General features: G+C 41.4%; 1 pseudogene; it reads right to left on the reverse strand.

Moving 5' to 3' along the window:
- Positions 1-214: 214 nt before the first annotated feature.
- On the reverse strand, positions 215-18,256 carry LOC112322235 (protein Mdm4-like; annotated as a pseudogene).
- Between the last annotated feature and the right edge of the window lie 3,894 nt (positions 18,257-22,150).

Raw genomic sequence — 22,150 nt, forward strand, 5'->3', positions numbered from 1 at the left:
ATTAACATATGTTTTTATGTTAATGGAGTCACCACACTCATCATCTAGTTTTAAAGAACTCATTCTCAACTTCCATGTAAGTTTAGAAACAAAAATACCCTGAAACATAGATGTTTATATGAGTAAAGGGACAAATAAAATGGGTTGCACTGGGTGGTGATACTCAGTACTGCTGTTTTGATACGTAATCTGACCCTGTTAATATTTCTGTAATTCACTGATTCAGCCAGGCTATAAAACCCCTCATAACCAACTGAATCTCTTTCTTGCAAATAGGGCATGAAGCCCCAGGCTTCTTTAATTTCTGGTACAGTGAAAACAACGGCAAGATGGCTTGTCCTCCCATGAGTACTGTTCCTGTTCCTTCGTCCTTTCTCTCACAGGCTACAGGGCTTCGGGAGATCCCAGCAATCCTTCATGGGTTCCCTAACTGTTCTCCGTCTAAAGAGGCTAGCTGATTGTTCTGCGCTTCGTGTGGCCTCTTGGCTTTCAGAACGGTGAGCCTAATCCAAGAATTCCACTGAGCGGCAGGGATCAGAGTTTGACGTTTTCTTCCCTTCTTTATACATACTCGTATTTAGGTATGGAAACTGGAGCCGATACGGTCCTTCAGCAATCAGGGACATCAACTCCTTTATTCTCCTTCTCTTCAGGTATGGCAGAGACATCGGGTGTGGAGAGAGAATGGGTTAACTGAGAACAAATCCGGACACCAACCCTTCCTCAAGGCCCAGCACAGAAACAGTGCCTCTTGCTTGGAGAGTTAAATGTCTCACACCCAGTACCCTGCTCACTCACCCTCAGAGCAAACGTGCCAGTTTTGGTCACAAATTATGGCTATTCCATGAGTCATTTCAATGCCAAGCCCAGGTGAAGAGGATGTTAGTCACCCAACATCTGTTTTGCAAAGCCATTTTTCTCCTGTAACATCTGAAAAAAATTCCAAAGAGGCTAAGGCTGTGCACTATTCCCATGGTGTTTCGTCTCTCACTTTCTCTCAAACGGAACAAGTTAAATTACCCTGTTCTCCGGCTTCTGAACTCATCAGTTCAGGCTTTCTGATGTTGACACATTATAATTGCTTGAACATAAAGTGAATGTTTGCATCATTTTTTTCTCAAGCAAGAAGTAAAATGCAATTTGATGAGACCCATTATTAAGATGCTGGGTTGTGTCTGCAGCCCCTGTGTGAAGGAATACAATAATGAAGACAAGAGACAGATACGGTTCTTGTTTTGTGGGCTGGGGAGCTGAGTTTTTTGTTGCTGTTGTTTGAATTTTTAGAAAAATACTTCTCTTGCCACCCTTGATTTTAGTGGGTTTGACATTTTAAAGGAGCAGGTGGAGGTAAGAGGATGGGTGAAGGAAAAGAAATGTTATAAACAGGCAAATGGACAGGTTCTTCAGCCTTATTTTGTAGACTAACCTAAGTACATGTCAATCTACTGCCAAGAATCAATTTGTTTTTTAATGATAAGTTTAAAGAATATTCAGCATTTCGTTGTCACAGGAAAAACCTTCTTTTCTTCAGTGTTTAGAAGGAATACCGGGGTCCAAGTTGAAAAGCAGTGGCCCAGACTGCAGTGTGTGGTTTTCCTTTTCTCCACAAGCAACCTCCAGCACTGTGGTTCCCCGAAGGGGCTTGTCAGGGCCTGGCTGACTGGCTGCAGCAGAGGCTGGGGACAGCCCACGTTGTGAGGACAGCCCAGGCTGCGAAGGCCTGGCTAGGTGGGCTCCAGCGAGCAGCAGACTCTGGGCTGGGTCTAGTGTGGCAAGAAGAACACTGTCCAATGGGTCGTTTCTGCAAACAGCCATTCACATCAGAAAGGGCCAGGAGCACTGCTTTGGGACATCAGGAAGAGGCAGGTTTCACACAGCTGCATAGCAGGCCCTGGAGAACTGTGCTAAGAAAAAGGAAGAGCCGGTCCTGATGGTGCTGGCACCAGGCACGTTGATCAGATTCAACGTCCAGAAGAGATCTATTTGAGAAACTGGGTGAAAAATGGGCACTGGGCTCAGAAATGGGTCCTGTTGTTAAAGGGGGATGTGAAAGCAGAGGCAGGGGAGCACTAAGCTGGCAACGCAAAGCCCAGAGCTTCAGAATAGATTTCACTCGTCCCTTCTGCTTAAAGTCTTCTTCGATCCTGAAAGCGCAGGCTGTGTCTTCAGACCTGCAGAAATTTCTTTCTCTGGGCTTAAAAAAAAAAAAAGGAATTTCAGTTCCCTGAATATGCCTATGACATGTAATATTAGGAGGACCCTTGGAGGAAAGTGACAGAAATCCAACGAACATTAGCTTCAGGCACCCACAAATGAAAGGAGTTTACTGGGTCACGTACCTGGAAAGCACAGGCTGGGTCTGGCAGTTACAAACACTGTTGGACCCCAGGGCCTAAACACTGTCCCTCCGGCTCCTCTGTCATTTCTGCTGCCTTTGCCCAGTGGTGGGCCGGTAAATGCTTAACAGCTAGGTCTTTGAAAAAAACAAATTGATGCATGCACATGTGTAAGCTTATATTAAATCTCACTAATATCAATGATGTGTAGCACAACTTAATACTAATAAGAAAATATATAATCCTCTTCATATAAATTTGATATAGCTAATTTATTCTCATAAAATGCTCTGGTTGAGATTTGCCAGACTCTTGTATCTGTAGCCAAATGTGGTAGCTATTGAAGGATGAGTGTGGTTCTTCTGACTTGAATGTTGGCTGATACTTTCATTTACAAGAAGGACAGTGTCATGGGCCGAATGGTGCCCCTCGCAGATTCATATGTTGAAGACTGAATGTTTGTGTCTCTCCAAAAAGCACAGGCTGAAATCCTAACTCCCAAGGTGAATGACGTTAGAATGTGGGACCTTTGAGAGGTAACCAGGCTTAGATGAGGTCATGAATGTGGGTTTTGCGTGATAGGATTTGTGTCGTTATAAGAAAAGAAACTCCTTTTCTCTTCTCTCTCTCTCTATCCCTCCCCCTCTCCCCCACCCCCCTTGTTGCCATTTGAGGACACAGTGAAGAAGTCGGGCTTGCACTTGAACCTGATCAGGCTGGCACTCTGATCTCAGACTGCTAGTCTCTAGAACTGTGAGAAAATAAATGCTGTGGCTTAAACCATACGGTATATGGCACTTTGTTACCACATCCTGAACAGACTAAAGTCCTAACTCCCAACATGACTATATTTGGAGATAAGGTCTCTATGAAAGTAATTAAGCTTAAAAGAGGTTGTAAGGGTGGGGCCCTAATCTGTAGGTTTGGTGGTCTTACGAGAAGAGGAAGATCTCTCTCTCTCTCTCTGTGTTTGCACGCACAAAGATCTGTGTGTGTGTGTGTGTGTGTATGCACGCACAAAGAAGAGGTCATGTGAGCACACAGAGATGGAGGCTGCCTACAAACCAAGAAAAGAGAATTCATAATAAAACCTAGTTTGCTGGCATGTTGATCTTGGACTTCTCAGTGTCCATAACCATGAGAAATACATTTCTGTTGTTTCATCCCCCCAGTGTACGGTACTTTGTCGCAACAGCCCGAGCTGACTAATACAGGCAAGAAAGATGAAAGTGAAATAATAAGTACCCATGTGGGAACTTCCCTCGTTTCGCAAAAACTGACTTTACTGCTGAGACTATAGTTTCTGAGAACTAGAATATTTCCTCATTTCTTGATGCTATTTATAATGTAACATCTTTAGACATGACATACTTTCATGTTTAATCTGCATAACATTTTCTCTATAATTTTGTTAAATTTAGAGACAAGATTAACAAACTATATCCTCTGGTCTTAATTCAGGTAGCTGCTTCCGTTGGCCCCTTTAATCTCACTATGTTGACATTCTAGTCAATATAAACACCCAAGGTTTTTTCATGAGACCTGCTCTTTAGGTATTTTTCTCATGATATGGATTTGAAAAACGGACTTTTTTTTTTCAGCTCCAATTTTGGGAGTTCATATTTCTTTTCTCGGTTAATTATTTCAGCCCACTTTATCAATCAATTGAGATATTTTAACATTTTGATTCTGGTCTCTGGTGTATTATTTATTCCCCCGAGCTGTATTTTGCTTGCGTTACTACAATTCGGTAGGCTTCTCATGTCTTCGTTCTAGTCATGGTAAAACAGTTTTCTTAATAGGACAGCTTTCTTTGAGATACTGTTAGAGGCTTCTTTTCACATCGCCGTCCAACCAGAAAGTAATTCTATTTTACAATGCATAGCCAAACCATTACAACTTCAATCCACGCATAAAGATATGTTTTGTGCATAATGATATCAGGAGGGACCAATGTCATCAGCTAATTATATTTACTTCTTTGACCAATAGTCTAGAAGAACCAATATGCAATTAATATAATTATAATTTTGTTTCTTGTGAAAAACAAAGAGGATTAGCAATTTATGATGTTGACGATGGTTGTAAAGTAGATCGCTTAAGATCTACAGAACCCTTTCCAGAAGGTGAAAATCCATATTTTGTGGAATGGAAGAGACCATATAATGATTGCCACATTTCTATGAGAAATTTATTTTTCTTTTTTTATATTAAATATATTTTATTGATTATGCTATTACAGTTATCCCATGTCTTTCTCCTCTTTATTCGCCTCCACCCTGCAACCCTCTTCCCACCAGCATTCCCCCACCTTAGTTCATGTCCATGGGTCGCACATATAAGTTCTTTGGCTTCTACATTTCCTATACTATTCTTGCCCTCCCCCTGTCTATTTTCTGCCTACCATTTATGCTACTTATTCTCTGTACCTCTCCCCATTCTGTCCCCCTACCACTCCCCCACTGATAACCCTCCATGTGATCTCCATTTCTGTGATTCTGTTCCTGTTCTAGTTGTTTGCTTAGTTTGCTTTTGTTTTTGTTTTAGATGTGGTTGTTAATAACTATGAGTTTGCTGTGATTTTACTGTTCATATTTTTATCTTCTTTTTCTTAAATAAGTCCCTTTAACATGTCATATAAGGGCTTGGTGATGATGAACTCCTTTAGCTTGACCTTATCTAGGAAGCACTTTATCTGCCCTTCCATTCTAAATGAAAGCTTTGCTGGATAGGGTAATCTTGGATGTAGGTCCTTGCCTTTCATGACTTAGAATACTTCTTTCTAGCCCCTTCTTGCCTGCCATGTTTCTTTTGAGAAATCAGCTGACAGTCTTATTGTCACTCCTTTGTAGGTAACTGTCTCCTTTACTCTTGTTGCTTTTAAGATTCTCTCCTTCTCTTTAATCTTGGTTAACTTCATTATGATGTGCCTTGGTGTGTGCTTCCTTGGGACTCTGAGCTTCCTGGACTTCCTGGAAGTCTATTTCCTTTGCCAGATTAGGGAAGTTCTCCTTCATTATTTGTTCAAATAAGTTTTCAGTTTCTTGCTCTTTTTCTTCTCCTTCTGGTACCCCTATAATTCGGATGTTGGAACATTTAAAGATGTCCTGGAGATTCCTAAGCCTCTCCTCATTTTTTTGAATTCTTGTTTCTTCATTCTGTTCTGGTTGGATGTTTCTTTCTTCCTTCTGGTCCACACCATTGATTTGAGTCCTGGTTTCCTTCCCGCCACTGTTGGTTTCCTGTACATTTTCCTTTATTTCACTTAGCATAGCCTTCATTTTTTTCCTCTAATTTGTGACCATACTCAACCAATTCTGTGACCATCCTGATTACAAGTGTTTTGAACTGTGCATCTGATAGGTTGGCTATCTCTTTGTTGCTTAGTTATTTTTTTTCTGGAGTTTTAATCTGTTCTTTCATTTGGGCCTTTTTTTTTTTTTTTTTTTTTTTTGGTCTCAGCATGCCTGTTACATAAAGGGGCAGAGCCTTCGGTGTTCACCACAGTGGGCAACCGAAGTCGACGCTGTATGTGGGGGAGGGCCAAGAGGGAGGAATGGCGCTTGCTGGTTTTCAGTCACCTCCCCTGCTTCCCACAATCAAACTGGGCCCTTCTGGCACTGACTCCTGGGTGGGTGGGTTTGTGTATGTTCAAGGACCCTGTGGGTCTCTCCAACAAACTCTCCTGTGAGGCCAGGAGTTTCTCCCAGTGGTGTTTTTAATCAGAGGTTTGAGGCTTTATTTCCCCACACTGGAACCCTGGGTTGTGCGTCTGTCTCGCTCCCCAGTTGTTCCTCCCAGTTTATCTGCACTTGAATGTGGGACTGCCCGCTCTGCCAGCCACCGCCTCACAGGGTCCACCAACCACCATCTTGCCACAAGTCGTCTCCAGCCAGCTGCCCATCTCTGCCCCTCCTACCGGTCTGGATGAATGTTTTTACTTCAATTCCTTGGTTGTCGGACTTCCATACAGTTCAATTTTCTGTCAATTCTGGTTCGTTTTTGTTTTTAAATTTGTTGTCCTTCTTTTGGTTGTATGAGGAGGCACAGTGTGTCTACCTATACCTCCATCTTGGCTGGAAGTCTTCTATGAGAAATTTCTTTATCTACAAGTTAACCTAACTTGAGTTTAATAAAGCATGGTGAAGGACCTGCCTACTGAAACTGCCTAAGGTAAGTTGACAATAGTTGGTGATGTCTCCACAGCTTGTCATTTTTGCCCAAGGCCTCTTAATAAAAGGGGGCAAACACCTCCCAGCCTTGTGCAATCATTGGACTGTGCCCATGAAGTTCTGGTGTGTTTGGTGTGGAAGCACTGTTGCTGGGAAAGGGGAGGGAGTGGTCTCCTGGACCGCATGTGCATTCCAATGAAAAGATTTTTAGAATTGGTCTCTTTCTTTACTATCATTCCCTTCTCTACATGTCATGGGCTTACATTTTATAAGTTGATAGGTGCTGGGACTTGAGTTTGCAGCCCCAGTCTGTGCCTCTGGGTTTACTAGGGTTCGGAATTACCTCCTTGCTCTCCCTCAAAGAGCAATACAGCACTGAGATTCGGAGGGCACTACAGAGGAAGCCAATGGTGAAACTTCATTATAACACAGCCGAAGAACCAGATTCCCATTATTTCTTCAAGGAAAAAGTTTACTTGTGCATGATTTGACATTCGCCTGAGAGCTAGGCCTGCTTTTCTGAAGGCCTTCTTAAGTACCTGGACATGAAAGAAGCAGGGGGGAAAGAGAAGTTTGAAGATGCAGAGGTTTTGTTCTGTGATATAAACAAGTCATTGTGGACAGTGTTCCTACGAGTGAGCTACAAATACCTTTTATAGGTTGATCCACTAAAGCCGAATTAAGGATTCAGGAAGAGTTGATTTTTCCCCCCTAGACAGAGAAAAATGACATTGCAATACAGACAATAGAATAACTATGGCTTTCGGTTTACAAACGTGCAGATAAGTCAGAAAGGACAATGATGTTTTAAAGTAGATTGAAGAATGAAAAAGAACTGAAAGGGCTAGTGTAAATACGGCAAGTGTCTGGCCAGAGGAACAAGTTAAGAATTCTGTCTGTGGCCAGGACACAGTTTCTCTCTTGTTCCTAATCAGTGAAAGGTGTCTTTTAGCATTACATATTTTTACAGACCAATTTTCTAGCAAAGTATTTGGTCTATAGCAAATAAATGACTGACATTTCTGAAAACAAAAACTTATGTGATTCATAGTGAGCTTCCAAGTTCTTAAATAAAGAACTATCCCCATTGTGCCTGTGAGTACATTTCCTTTGTTAATGGTGACACTGATTATTTCTGTCTCTTCAACAATTTCCCTTTCCCATCCTGAGGTCCACCAGCATTAGCACAGCCCGTCCTTGCCCTACTGCTTTTCCCTCTTGATCCACTTTCTTTGAAGTCTCATTGTTTCCCACACACTACAGAACCCCCTTTTATAGGTGACACACCAGACTTTACCTCTAGTCCAGACGCACCCACCACTTCCAACCCCGTAACTGTGATAGTGATTGGATGCACCCCCCTTCCCCGTCTTACTGTGACTTCTCACACTCACATCACGTCTCTCCATTCTGCCTCATGGACTTTCTCCTTGGCAGGTAGGGAGATACCCAGAAGTTAACTGGCGTACACAGGGGGCATTTCAAAGATACTGCCAGTTGCAGGTAGGGACTTAACTGACACATGTAAGAATGTTCTTTGCTGCTTGAGGACTACCTGCTCTGGCCTCTGCTCCTGAGTCTTGGTGCTATTTGTCCCTCCTTAATCTGACGTAATGAGTTGCCCTTCTTTCTCTGAGGACTAACTTTCCCCAGAACCAGACCAGTAGTCTGGCCCGGACTACTAATTCCTCGCTTTGCTCCATCGTTCTCCATTGCTGTATTAGCCCTACCTAGGTCGTCTTTGGAACTTCATACAGCATGAGCACGTTGTCATAAGTCACATCTAAGAATATCATCTGGGGGAAAATATGCCTTGAGCAAAGTGTGGTTAGATGCACGGTGAACATCTTGGATAAATGATTGGTTCAGAGAGTGCATGTGGTAGCTCACAGCAGACTCTTAATTAGAAGGTAAGTTCCAAGAGGCACGGACCATGCCTATATTGGTCACTCATATTCCTAGAAGTTATCACAGTATCTGGCACATAGTAGGTTAGGTGTTTGTCAGTAATATTTTTTGGGAAAAAAGGAGTGAATGAATTAATGAATTTGGGGGGTATCAGCAATTTCTCATATTTGCTAACTTTAATGAAGAGTGATTTTCTTCCCTAAATGGGACTTCCAATCATGAATCTATTGAATAAATATCTCTCGTTTCAAAGGAAGATGATTAATCAACCAGCCTTTAATCAGAGAGCTGCCAGGGATGGCTGGCTGGGGGTGGGGTGGGGGGAACAAAGGAGAAGCCAGGTGCTGAGGGGGAAGTAATCCTCGGATATTGCAACCCTTTTCAATCACAGAGCTCTCTTTTCATTTGGTTTTCACGCTGGGAATACATGCTACTTTTATTTAGAAAGATTTTGTTCGCTAAAATAAAAATGTGAAAAACTATCACTTTACATAGCTGACACCGAAAGATCTAATTGTACCATAAGCAAATAGACAATAAGAACATTGTATCGATCAAATAGTGATAAATAAATATATCTATATGGAAAACTGTGCAACAGTCCTTAAAACTTTCTTACTTCTTTCCTTTGATGAGCTTCGAACCTTCAAATGTCTGCTTGCACTATGCTGCCCTCCAGGATTTTTCTGGACTTTTCTCTACCATTTCTCCCAGTTGGTCCTTGCCTTCAAAAAAGAACCTGTCCTGAGTTCCCATTTATTTACTGTATGCTTTCTACGAGGTAACTAGGAATGATAATAGGTTAACTAGTCCCAATAAAAGAGCTATGAATCCTTAAACAACGTCTTTATCAGGAAATCCTTAAAGGGAGGCTCTTCTGAACATGGGTCAGAGAACTATTTGGGCCAAGTAGCTTTTCAGAGCCAGAAATCATTCCAGTTGGTCAGTTGTCCAGAGCACACAGGGATGGCCTAAACTGTGAAGGAATAACCTTGGAGGAATTATACCCTTTAATATACCTGACCTCTTACCATTCTACCCTGGGGAGTAAAATGTTCTAATTAGAAAATGTTTGCACAATTACTTTCTTTCTTCTGGAATAAACCATTCCTTATATATTTTTCCTATGAAAACAGACCTAATCGATTAATATAATAATTATTTATGCCAAGAATATGTAGTTCAGAAAAAAAGAAAGTCTTCATAAAGTTTCCCAGGAACCTAGAATGGTGGCAAGATATCATTGGTATCAACACAAAAATAGTGGGCGGTGGGAAGAGGGGGAGAGAAAATTTTGTAACAGAATTTCAATGGGGTCAAAATAATTCTCAGTGTGCTGTTGAGGTTCTGTGAAGGCTGGAGAATAATGTACACCAGAGAAATGGTTACAAACACACAAAGCAAAGGCAAATGCAAAACACTGACAAGCAAAGGAGGCTGGCTGAGCAGGAAAAAGAGCAACACATACAGACTCTGAGATAGGAACTAGTGCAGCTAAATTGGTGACTGGATATTGTACAAAGGTTTAATTAATATTCCCTCGTTACAAAAGAGCACCTGCGAGGCATTGCGCACTCAACCCTCTAATGAGCGTGAATTCATGTTGGGCTAGTAAAAGAATAGAAGTAATTGCCCCTGTCCTTTGCTTTTAAGGGGGCTGACAAACAAAAATTGTGCTTTCTTTTTTTTTTTTTTCTTCTGGCTGGGTTATTTTCCAAGCCTGTTAATCACATTCATCCTTGAAGAGAGCAAGCATCTCTGTGCGGGCTATCACCAGCGAGTGTTTTTTCCATCATGTATTCCATGAATCAGGAAATATAGATTCGAAGTTGTTTGATATAACAAGAAAACCTGAGAAACCTTTTACAGTGAGAGAAATACCTCTTTTGTGACATTAACATTCATAGGTACTTAAACAAACATATATTGGTCATGAATTTCAAACACAAGTCACACTTGAACTAGGAATTATTCTAGTATTATCTACTACTTGGGTCAAGTTTTAAAGGCATCAAAAGCCATATATCTTTAATGTAAAGTGACAAAAACAAACACTAATAATTTATTCTATTTGGTTTAAGCGTTACATTCTAGTTGAGGCTTTGTAGAAATTTTGTAATTACATTATAATAAGCTAATTAAACTGATAAGAACAAGAGCTTCTAGGGCACAGGCAGCAAACACATGTCCCATGGGCCAAATCCGGCCCCCCACCTTGTTTCTACCCAACGGCAGCGCCAAACTCTCACTTAACTGTTAAGGAGTAGTTACATTTATACAGTCCTAAAATTATATTCAGCCCTTTGAAGGCAACTGCGAGGCTGATGTGGCCCCTAGTGAAAATGAGTTTGACACCCCCCTTCTAGGGGAAACAATAAATCCTTTTTAATTTAAGTATAATTAATATACAACATAGTGATTTGATGTTTATATACATTGTGAAGTGATCACCCTGGTAAGTCTAGTTACCAACTGTGACCATACAAAGGTGTTACAGTATTATTTACTACGTTCTGTATGCTGTTTGTTACAACCCCATTACTTATGAATTCTGTGGCTACTTTGGGTCTACCCAACACCCTCTTAAAATATGGGCTGGTAAGTCTCATGGCTGGGCCTCAGTTATGGCCTTGGCCCTAGATACAAAGCAGCTGAGAAGTGAGTCTTTTGCATTTTTATCGCTTACAAAGGGAAATAGACTGTCTCATGAAGCCTCAGGTGCAGAAATCTCCAAATACAGAAAAAAGTACTCAGATGCTAGGCAGACAAAAACAATTATGCACGTCTACTATATATGACAGTGGATCTTCAGTTCCCTGACTTCTTCTGAAGCCGACTGACCACTAAGCTTGGTTGAAACTGTGCTCTAATCTTTTCTGGGCTAAAATTGGAAACTCAGGTGGGCCAAGGAAGTACATTTAGACATGGGATAGATCTCCAGCACTTTTTTTTAACATTGAATTTTTGCATGTTTCCTATGTCAATTCTTTAAATTTAAGAGGAAATTGTGTATTTACAGATAAATTATATGCTGTCTTAAATATGCTTCAGAGTTGTATGGAAGGGTGCCAAAAGAATAAAGTGTGAATGAAACAAGGTTGGCCAGCTGTTGATAGTGGCTGAAGCTGGGTAATGGGCCCTGAGGATTCACTGAAGTGTCCTCTCTAATTCTGTTTGAAAATTTCCATGAAAGCATAAAGCAGAAAAAATTGTGTAAAGTCATATTTGTTCAGGGATGTACTCATTTAATCACTTTCAGAAGACAAAGATACTTGGAGTGCTGTCCCCTGAAGAGCTTAACCAGACCGTGTCCACAGGCATCTCATTTGCCACGATCCGAGGACTGATCGGCCTCACCTGCAATATGAGAAGATGCCCACTCCACACCTGCAACCAGTGCAAAATAATACTGGATATAAGGCATCATTGGAAAAATTTAAATAAAATATATTAAAAAGGAGAAGTATGATACGATGGGCTTGGGTATTCCCTAAAATTGGAAGATTTTACCACATGATAAAAAAAGCAAGTACCTTTAGCTTCTGAAGGAAGTAATTATCGTAGATTGGCTTTCTGTCATTGAAATCCGTGCCATCAGTCTCAAAAATTCGGTCAATATACTTAAGTCTTTTCATTTTTTAAAACTAGAACTTCTTTCAAAAACAATACTCATGAAACTCATGTCTTTCACCCACATGCATTTCAGTGCCCATTTCAAGAATACGAACACCTAAGCCACTATAAACTTCAAATATTCATTATGGGGAAAATATCCAAGCTTTCTACTCTCTTCCCCATTTCAGTTCAGAAACGATTGCAAAAAGATCAATTTCCTCCTTGTCATGTGTATTGTCTGTCTGGCTCAGGAATTATATAACCTGACAGAGACGTGAGCATCCAATCTTTCTGATCCTGGCTTGAAATTTGACACAACTTTTATCAGGAGAAAATATGTTATACATATCAACGAAGGAAAAGAAATATTCAACCCTGTTGTGTTCTTTGAAGAGAGAAGGAAATAATTTAATTTGGACAGGGATAATGCTCAAAAAACTCCAATGAAAAAACATTCATCAGCGGACAGAGGAGAGAACAGACCTTTTGAAAATGTCAGTATTAATATAGTCTGTATTTCATTAAGAAGGTGGTAGACAGGTTTGAGAATTTAGGAATTTTTTAATAATACTGTCAAAGGCTGAGGTAAATCTCCCAAACAGTATTTTTTTTTAAAGGCAGGAAGAAGGATATACCAAAATAACTTGTAAAAGTGTTTCCATGTACGATTGATTGTCCACAGTCCTATATTCACAAAGTAAAAATTGTTTTGAAGAGGCTCCGCCGTCCATCAGTTGATCTCAGGAGGAAGACGGCAGAAGGGATGTGGGGTGCACGGTGTGCAGCTGGCCTGGAGGCTGGCCTGGTTTGTACTCAAAGGCAGAGCTGGTAAAGTCATGGAAGATCAGAATGGGAAAGACGAGGGGAGAGCTCAGAGAAGTCATAAAGTGGCCGAGGGGCCATGGAAAACCTCTGCTTTAAACTCTGCATTTGAATTAATGCACCTAAAGGACAAGGTGACAGGGAAAGAGGTCACAACAAAGCCTTATGCAGCTTAGCAGGCAGGGGACAGAGCTAATCCAGTCCTCTCCTCCTGGACAGACAAAGGTGAAGTAGAAAAAGATGTAGTGGCAAAGAGCATGTGCAGTGGAATCAGACACAGTGACCCCAGCAGTTGCTGGTTGTATAGTCTTGTGCAAGTTATTTGACTTTTAAAATATCTTGGTTTACTTGTCCATAAAATGGGGAGAACCATATGACCCAGCAACCCCTTGTCTGGGTATCTACCTGAAAAATTTGAAAACATTTATTTGCAAAGATATATGCTCTCCATTGCAGCATGATTCGCAGCAGCCAAGACATGGGAAAACCAAAGTGCCCTTTGATAGAGGACTGGATAAAGAAGATGTGGTACATGTAACAATGGACTACTACTCAGCCATAAGAAAAGATGAAATACTGCCATTTGAGACAATAGGAATGGATCTTGAGAATGTCACACTAAGCGAAATAAGTCAAACAGAAGAGGTTAAGAACCATGTGATTTCATTCATACATAGGATGTAAAACTGAAAGCAACAAGCGAACAAACGAGACAAACAAAAACTCATAGACACAGTATTGTGGTCACCAGGGAGAAGGGCGTCAACCAGATGGCGACAGGAGAAGATTTGACTTTGGGTGGTGAGCACCCCCAAAATACAATGCAGATGTATTATAGAGTTGTACACTTGAAACCCACATAATCCTATTAACCACTGTCATCCCAATACATTTAATTAAAAAATAAAATGGAAAGAATAACTTTGCTTATATTATGTCACTGTCTTGAAGGTTGTATGTAATAAAGCTTAGAAGAATGTTCAGAGAATAGTAGGAGCTCAACAGAAGTGAACTAATTTATTCCTACTATTATTTCTGGCCTCTACATTGGCCTCCTGATTGTCCCTTGCCCAAGCCAGACATACTTCTGTATGTTCCCTCTGCTTGTAATTTTTCCCTCCAGATGTTCCTGTAGTTCACTCTCTCAGATCTTCCACAGTTTTATTCAAAGGTCATCTGACCAACCTATTTAAAAATGCAAACAGCGTCTCATCTTTTTCTTGTTCTGATCCTTCTTCTCCTATTCTACTTGTTTCTCCATAGCAGCTATCACCATCTAATATTATAAAATCTATCTATCTATCTATCTATCTATCTATCTATCTATCTATCTATCTATATCCTCTATCCGTATCTGTATTTGCTCTTCACTAGAATGCGAGTCCACAAAGGCAGGGATTTTTATCTCATTATTTTTATTGACTAGCATCCAAAAAAGGCCTGGCACGTAGAAGGTGCTTGGTAGATTACTATTAAGTGTGGGAGTGACTGACTTTGTTAAATAATGCTATCACCAAATTCAAATACCACACCAGTCCCTTTTCCCATTTCCTTGGCTTTTGGGGCCTTCAGTTACCTTCAGCTGTGCCCTTGATGTTTATTTTAACTTTGTCGCACCTTTACTTTTCATTGGGAATTGAGCACATAACATGCTATTCATCCTCTAAGTGACCATGCCTCATTCACTCCTCTGGTAGGCTACCAATTTTCAAAACCATTCATTGAATTTATGGAATGTTTGAACTGATTAAGTAAAAATGGTTATCAGTGTTCTGTGGCAAGAGAGTTGAGACAAGGCAAGTCAATAGGAACCCATCTATCCATGGCCACCCTCCCTTCACTGTCAGAGAACCCCAGCTTTATAACCTTAGAATTCAAAACACAAAAGATATAGAGAAAACACATCCACTTGAAAAGAATATGGATTAGGTACAGAAAGGAGGATGGAAGGGAATGAGATACCATCACAATAGGACAATAACAATCACCAACCATTTTTAGATCATTTACTATGTCCGAGAAACTATAACTAGTACTTTAAATGCATTGTTTTATTTTATTGAATAAAATCCTCACAACAACCCTGTGATTAATTAAGTACTATGTTATCATGATTTTACAGATGAAGAGGTGAATCCTAGAGAACTTTAAGAACTTGTTTAAGGTCATGCGGCTGGCAAAAGGCAGGAGCAGGAGGCAGACCCCACGCTCTGGGACCCCTGAATCTGGGCCCAGCAACCGTGCTACCCTGACACCTTGGGAGGAAGGAAAGGTGAGCATCAGACAGGCCCTGAGTGGAACGCTGGGAGAAAGTATTGCTCTTTCTCAGACAATTGTATATCAACAACAACAAAAATGCGGGTAGTTTTGCAATCTCAAGAATTCGTTCATTAATCATTAATTCATTAATTATTACTTACTGAGGCTCTAACAAGGTACAAGGCAGTGAGATGGGCTCTGGATGAACACAAAAGCATATTAGCCACTGACCTGGTCCTCACTGGGAGAAATAAAACACAAACTTAATAAAGGTAGTTATGCAAAAGAAATATTAACAGCTTAGTTCACCAGAGCAAAGGATGACAATTTTCATGCAAAGAACCAGACAGAAATACTTCAGGCTCTGTGGGTTATACAGTCGGTGTGGCAACTACTCAGCCCTGCTGTGGGAGCCCAAACAGCCACAGGGAATGAATAAGTGAATGAGTGTGGCTGAGTGCCAATAAAACGTGGTTTATAAAAGCTGTCGAGGGGCTACAGGCCATTGTTTACCAACTCTTTTGTTAGTGAGAACTCTTAGACAATATATGGTCTATTCTGAACGAGCTTTTGGAATATTCGTTGCTCTAGGAAGTTTGGATGTGGGAGAAGAAGTGGAGTTAGGGAAAAAGTAAAGAGAAGGGGACAGAGAAGGAAGAGGAGAATCAGACAGTATGCCATGGAAACCCAAGAAAAGGGACAGGGTGACTCACTAAGGCCTCAAAGAAGGTGAAGGCTTCCGGTGGACCTCAAAGGACAGAGAGCATATTTGGAAATGGGAGCATTATAAGGAAGGAAGGCATCAGTTATGTGTAGTTGCCCATTGAGCCTTTTGGGGTGGGATCTGGATGGGGAAGAACTGGGCTTTGTGTGGAAGCAGGACGGGCACCGGAGAAACTGCCTTTGACAGAGACAGGGCGAGTGTGGGTGCCGGCCCCTTCCTCCTCCAGATGTAAGGCGCCTTCCCTCTCTCTCCAGCTCAGGCGTGCCTGCCTGTCTCTTCTCTATCCCACCTGACCTCTTGCGAGCTTTCTTCTCCCTGCTACCCAGGGCTAAGTGGCGAGCACTCCTTTCTTTTCATGTTGGTAACTTAGAGCTGCCAGCTTTACCTAGGCTGTGTTTCAGACAATCTCTATGTCTTAATATCGATCAGTGAGTTTTATTGCCCCAAGGGTTTTTTCCCCTTGATTTTTCAATTTCTGTGAAGAAAAACACAGTCCAAATGAAGGATATGCCTAGGGTTTTTGCCCTTTGTAGTTACTTCCTTCACAAGCAGTTACTGTGTACGATGCAGGATGTTGGCAATAGCAAGGCTTCCGAGATCTTGTAGTCTAACTCATTCGCTTCCCGTCAAAAACAAAAAACGGGGCCCAGAGCAAGGAAAGGGACTTCCCAAGGCCTCGCAATTCCTACCACTTGGGATAGTTTTGTTTTTTACTTTTTGATTAATCTTTTTATTGGGGAATATAATATAATTATACCCTGAAATATAAAACAAAGGTAAGTATAACAATCACTAAACAGACGTGTAATCACCAGAGCAGAAATAGAACGATGCCAGGCCCTTCCGAATACACTCCCATACTTCCTTCCTCAGGCAACCATTAGCCTGACTTTTTAAAAAACATTGGTAAAACACACATAACAGAAAATATAGCATTTTAGCCATTTTTAAGTGGACAATTTGGTGGCGTTAAGTGTACTCACGTCGCTGGGCCACCATCACCACTACCCATCTCCAGAGCTTTCCCCTCACCCCAAAATAAAAGTTGGCACCCACGAAACAATGACTCTTGGGGCAGTTTTGACCAAGAATTTCCCAGATCTTCTGGGGCTCTGGTCTTTCCAAGAATAAGATTTTGAGGCTATTTTAATATTTAGAGGATTTTGAACATCCGTGGCAGGCTTGAAAGAGAATTAAGGCTAAAACAAATATTGCTTTTATGTTGGAAAAGAGGAATCAAAATGCTGAGCATGAGAAGCCCCCTTTCAGGAGCTGCCTAGAATCCACACAACACCCTCTTCTGGCGCCCAGGCTTTCCGCCGGGACCCGAATGTCGGAGCCGTGATCCCTGAGAGACGCACTGCAGACCAACTGCCGCAGGTTATGTTTACAATTCAAAACCAACGCTCAGCCCCGGCTCCTCAGCTTTCGATGACTCTGAGCAAAGTAATGGAATGCTCACAACTCCCCCACTGGGTAGGATTTCATCACAGGTAAAAATTGCTATTTTTCTCTTGCCAACCACATAAATAATGGCATCTTCTCTCCTACTCATGAAGTCTAGGAGCAGAGAAAAGGCCCAGACAGGGAGGAGGTGAGTGAGAAAACCAGGAGGTGCAAGAGAAAAAAGGTCACTGGAGCTGGGACTGAAGGTGCCAGGTAGACGCTGGCAGCAAACACCATCCTCTTCTCACACCCTTCCCCCCTACCCCCCTCCCTGCACTGGACACGGGCTTTTAGGGGAAACTTATTACAGTGAACACCATGAGGAGCTTGTAATCTGAATAGGAGAATATCCAAGTGCATGGTCACTATTGCTTATGACACTACTTGTCTGCAAGGTGATTATAGGTATGCTCATGTGAATACAAAGAACCAAGATACCAATCATATCATTACCATGACAACTCCATTCTGATCCCTCTGCATTCATTAAACCAAGGCTACAGACTTAAAAAAATAAAAGGTCAAATGCAATTAAGGGCCACACCCATTCTGGCTTGAGGGACTGTCCCTGTGTTGTGCTATCTTGAAAAATAAAGCTGTCCCTTCTCAGGTATCAGAGATCCCACACAGTCTCTAAGATGAAGTAATTTGGTTACATTTGAATACCTGGAGAAAATGGAAATGCTGTTTATTTTAAAAGGAGTTCCAATTTTTCTGCTGACCTACAGAACAGTCCTGGAGTTACCACCTTCTTCATTAGTACGGTTATCGATGTTTTTTTGAAGTAAAGAATGTAGCTGCCATTCTTCTCCAGGACCTTCCATTTCAACTTTATCGTCACTGAGTCACCGCTTTCCCTGTGCTGCTCACATCTCATCAGACTCCAAGTCTTGCTGCCTTTGCTTCTTAAAAGACTCTTGCGTCTGCCCCCCTTTTGTTCCTGCTGCCAAAATCCTTTCGTGCATCAGACTCATTATAACGTCCTGCTTCTCATTTCTTTATTTTTCAGTATTTATCAGACTTCTTTATTCTTGGTTTTCTTTCTTTGGGAAAAACAAGCAATTCAAACCCATAATTATATTTTCTTTAAGCTTTTCCATTTCTAAAACTTGTTCTCAAGCCCGTCTTCTCCTGCCTCCCCCGTATTCCATCATTATTATTACCATCACTATCAGCACCGCTGGTATTTTTTCTTTATGTGACTCACATTTTGGGCATTTAAGCTACAAAGGAATCAATTTGCAAATCTACTTTTCAAATTTGATACTGATGATTTATGGTTTCAAAACTCCTTCCTGGGAAGGAATAAAAACACATAACAAAACTCCAGTGTGCCAAAGAGGTGGTGGAAGGCATCTACATTGCAGAATGAGAGGTGTGCAGGAGAAATGATCAGCATGTAGCTAACTCAAGGTCTAATAGAAAGAGACAGCTGCAGTGAATATTTGAGACCTCTGTGTTAGAATAAGGCCCACATGTTTTTCAAGTTGGGTTCAAATAATCTCTTTTTAATTCATTGTTGTAGTAAGGATCTTGACATTGAAGAGTTTTCCTTACTTATTTCAAAATCTCAGAGAGTTTGCTAACAGCGTGAAGGCACAAAGCATCTAGGATATTGTACTATGCTGTGTCGAGAAAAACAATTAAGCTACTTTTATGTATTTGATGGTTAGGCTTTGGTACTCTGGGGCCAAGTCATTATTTTCCTGCATCTCTGAGTTTTTGTTTTTTGTTTTTACCAGTAATTTTTATTTCCAGAGGCAGCAAGTGCTGAATTTTAAATTCCACTATAGAAATACTTAATTCTCAACTATCATATGACAATCATTTCAAATATATAATCATCTTCTTTACATAGCAGCCAGAGCAATTTTTAAAAACAAACTCTTGCTCCTATGACATTCCCTTTGAATAAACCTCAAGACCTTGAACTGGAGTACAGGCCCTGATGACCTGGTCCCTCTCTACCAGGGCCGCCTCCTTCCCTCTGCTCTGTCTACTCGGCCTTTCCTCTTTCAGTTCCTTCCGTGGGGCAGACCTCAGAGCTCTCACACATCCCTTCTCTGACCCTCCATGTGGCTAACATCTACTTGAACTCCAGGTCTCACCTAAAATGTTACTTCTTCAAAGGGGTATACTCTGACATCCCTTTCCCCAGTCTAAATTAAGTCCCTATATGTCTATCGTCTCATTGTAGCTTGAACTCTTCCTCTGAGTCCTTAAGATAATTGATACTTGTACATTCTATGGTTCTCTGATCAATATCTCCTTCTATCAGTCAGATTTGATCAGAGAAAGAAAACCACGCGGAGTAATATCAAAAGCAAGATTTCTTGTGAGGATCAGAACTCATACAACGGTGGGTGCTGAAGAAGAAGTCTGTGGAAAACTGCTGCCTTGCCGCTGATGGCGAGCCCGAAGTCCCACAGGTCATCAGGAAGAAACTCTAGGCATGACATGTGGGGGGGAGGGTGGGCAGGGACAAACAAAAATCCGTGAGGACAAACTAAAACCCACATCCCTCTCACACCACCTCTGTCTTAGTCTGTCCAGGGTGCTACAACACAGTACCACAGACTGGGTGGCTTATAAGAAACAGAAACGTATTTCTCACAGTTCTGGAAGTTGGGAAGTCCGTGATCAAGGCGCTGGCAGGTTCGGTGCCTGGTGAGAGCCCGCTTCCTGGTTCATAGATGACGTCTTCTCTCTGTAACCTCTGTAACCCCTAGGGGGAGGGGGAGAATTCTCTGGGGTCTCTTTTATGCCAATCACCTTCCAAAGGCCTCACCTCTAAATACTATCATGTTGGGGATTAGGTTTCCACGTACGAATCTGGAGTGTACCCAACGCTCAGTCTATAGCAATCTCAGCCTCGGTGATGTGTGAAATGTGCAGAAGGAGCTGGTGCCGTTCACCGCGGGGATCACTCATTTAAGCTGAAGGAGGAGCTCAGGCAGCAGCAGCAGAGGTCCAGGTTAGCTGCTGCCTGACGCCAGCGAGGTGAGCGGCACGTCAGTGACAGTGCGTCTGAGTGTAGCAGCACCCGGTGCCCCACGCTGACTTTCAGAGCTGCTGCTTCCCTGTCCTTGCCCCTTCCCAATACAGTGATATTTCTAGCGGCCAACACTAAACGAGAACCATACCCAAAAGGGGATTCTAAAAAACATGGTTTCTGCTTAGCTAAGCTGACATGCTTAGCACAAGACTACCCACTCTTTTGCTAGCCTGCCAGTTCCATAGTGGCAGGGGCTGTAGTCAACCTTGTGTCTGGCTCCTAGGATAGTTTCCAACACAGAATAAGTCTTGAATAAATTATAATTCAGAGGATGAATATTTACATGAACAATTTCTATTTTTGTCTGAACAAAATTAATTTATTCATTAAAAACAATCATCCTTTGAATTACAAGTTATTCAGGATGTAATTGTATACTAATTGTAAAAGTGACAAACTTTGAATATGATATCATTTTATCAGCGCATTTAATAAATTTAACCATGGTTGGTATCTTAGTAATTGGTGCAAACAAATTTGCAACTACCTGAAATTATTTTTGGATATATGGTAAGTAAAATTAATTAATTTTAAAATGTCACTACAGGCAAAGGCAGCTATTCCTCTTCTTAATTGTGGTAGGTGTACTATTAAGAAATCAGAAAAGAAAATGCTTTGACAATTCCCTAGAACCTTCTCAAGATGTAATTGACAGCAAAGAACAAGCTGACCTTAGTCAACTGTTGGAACTAGTCTAAACTTCAACAATTGTGCTGAGAATTAGGAACCTTTTTTGGCAAAGGGGATTGATCGGAGAAACAGAAGCTGTCTGTCTACTCCCGATCACGCAGTTGCTGGGACCATCGAGGAGCTGGGATGTGAAAGGCTGACAGCTTCTCTCTGTTTGACTATGGAAGGATCTGGAGGTGCCCACTCCGAGCTGGCCTTCAGCACACTGCCTTTGAAGAGTCAGTGTTTGACAACTCTTGGGTAACAATCTCTTGCTTAACTGTGCTTTGGCTTGTAGGATGCATTAAACCCCGTGACTGTACAATTTCCTGTGGATGACAACTGAAGAGAATACCTATTAAGTGATGTGTTTATTTGAGTTACAGTTCATGTCTAATTTTAGAAACCCCCTTAAATTTTTACAATGTGCCAGCACGCTGAATGAGGAGTAGGAGAACCACATGGCATTTTGCAGTCTTAGGGACCTCAAAGAAATAATTTGGCGCCTCAGCGCAAGCAGGTGAGGATATTTGTGGGAAAGCAGCCTGGGTAATGAACCCTGAGTTGCTGTATCTGCATTAGGCAAGTTTTAAATGAAGACCCTGACACAAAATCAGCTTGGAAATTGCCGTTCATTTAATCATTCATTAATCCCGCAGATAAGTTTTAAGTGTCCACTCTATATAAGAATGTACGATAGCCATGCAATGGCTACCATACATGCAATTGTCAGTGGCCGTCAAGAAGATCTTTGTAAATATCTGTGTAAACGGATACCAAAGGCAATGCTGAAAAGAAGAGCAAAATGGAGATTGATACATATCGTCTGATGCTATTTATGTACATTCACCATATACAAAAGAAAATAATCCTACATGTATTTTAATGTTTATCTTCTTCATATGCATAGTATTTAAATGCTCAGGCATGTTACGTGCACGTTTCTACATGTAGAGACATGTAAAACTACATGTCAACCTGTTTGAGAACAGTCTGAAAGAAAACAGACAACACTTCAAACACACTAGAAGAGAGGGGCCTGTGGATGGGGAGGGAATAAGCGTGGAGACGGGCTTCAAGGGAGGCCGACCAGTATCTGTAGTGTATTAGTTCTTGAACCAACAAATAAACAAGAGACTGAGAG

This window comes from Desmodus rotundus, chromosome 2 (genome assembly GCF_022682495.2).
Source record: "Desmodus rotundus isolate HL8 chromosome 2, HLdesRot8A.1, whole genome shotgun sequence".
NCBI classification, from domain to species: Eukaryota; Metazoa; Chordata; class Mammalia; order Chiroptera; family Phyllostomidae; genus Desmodus; species Desmodus rotundus.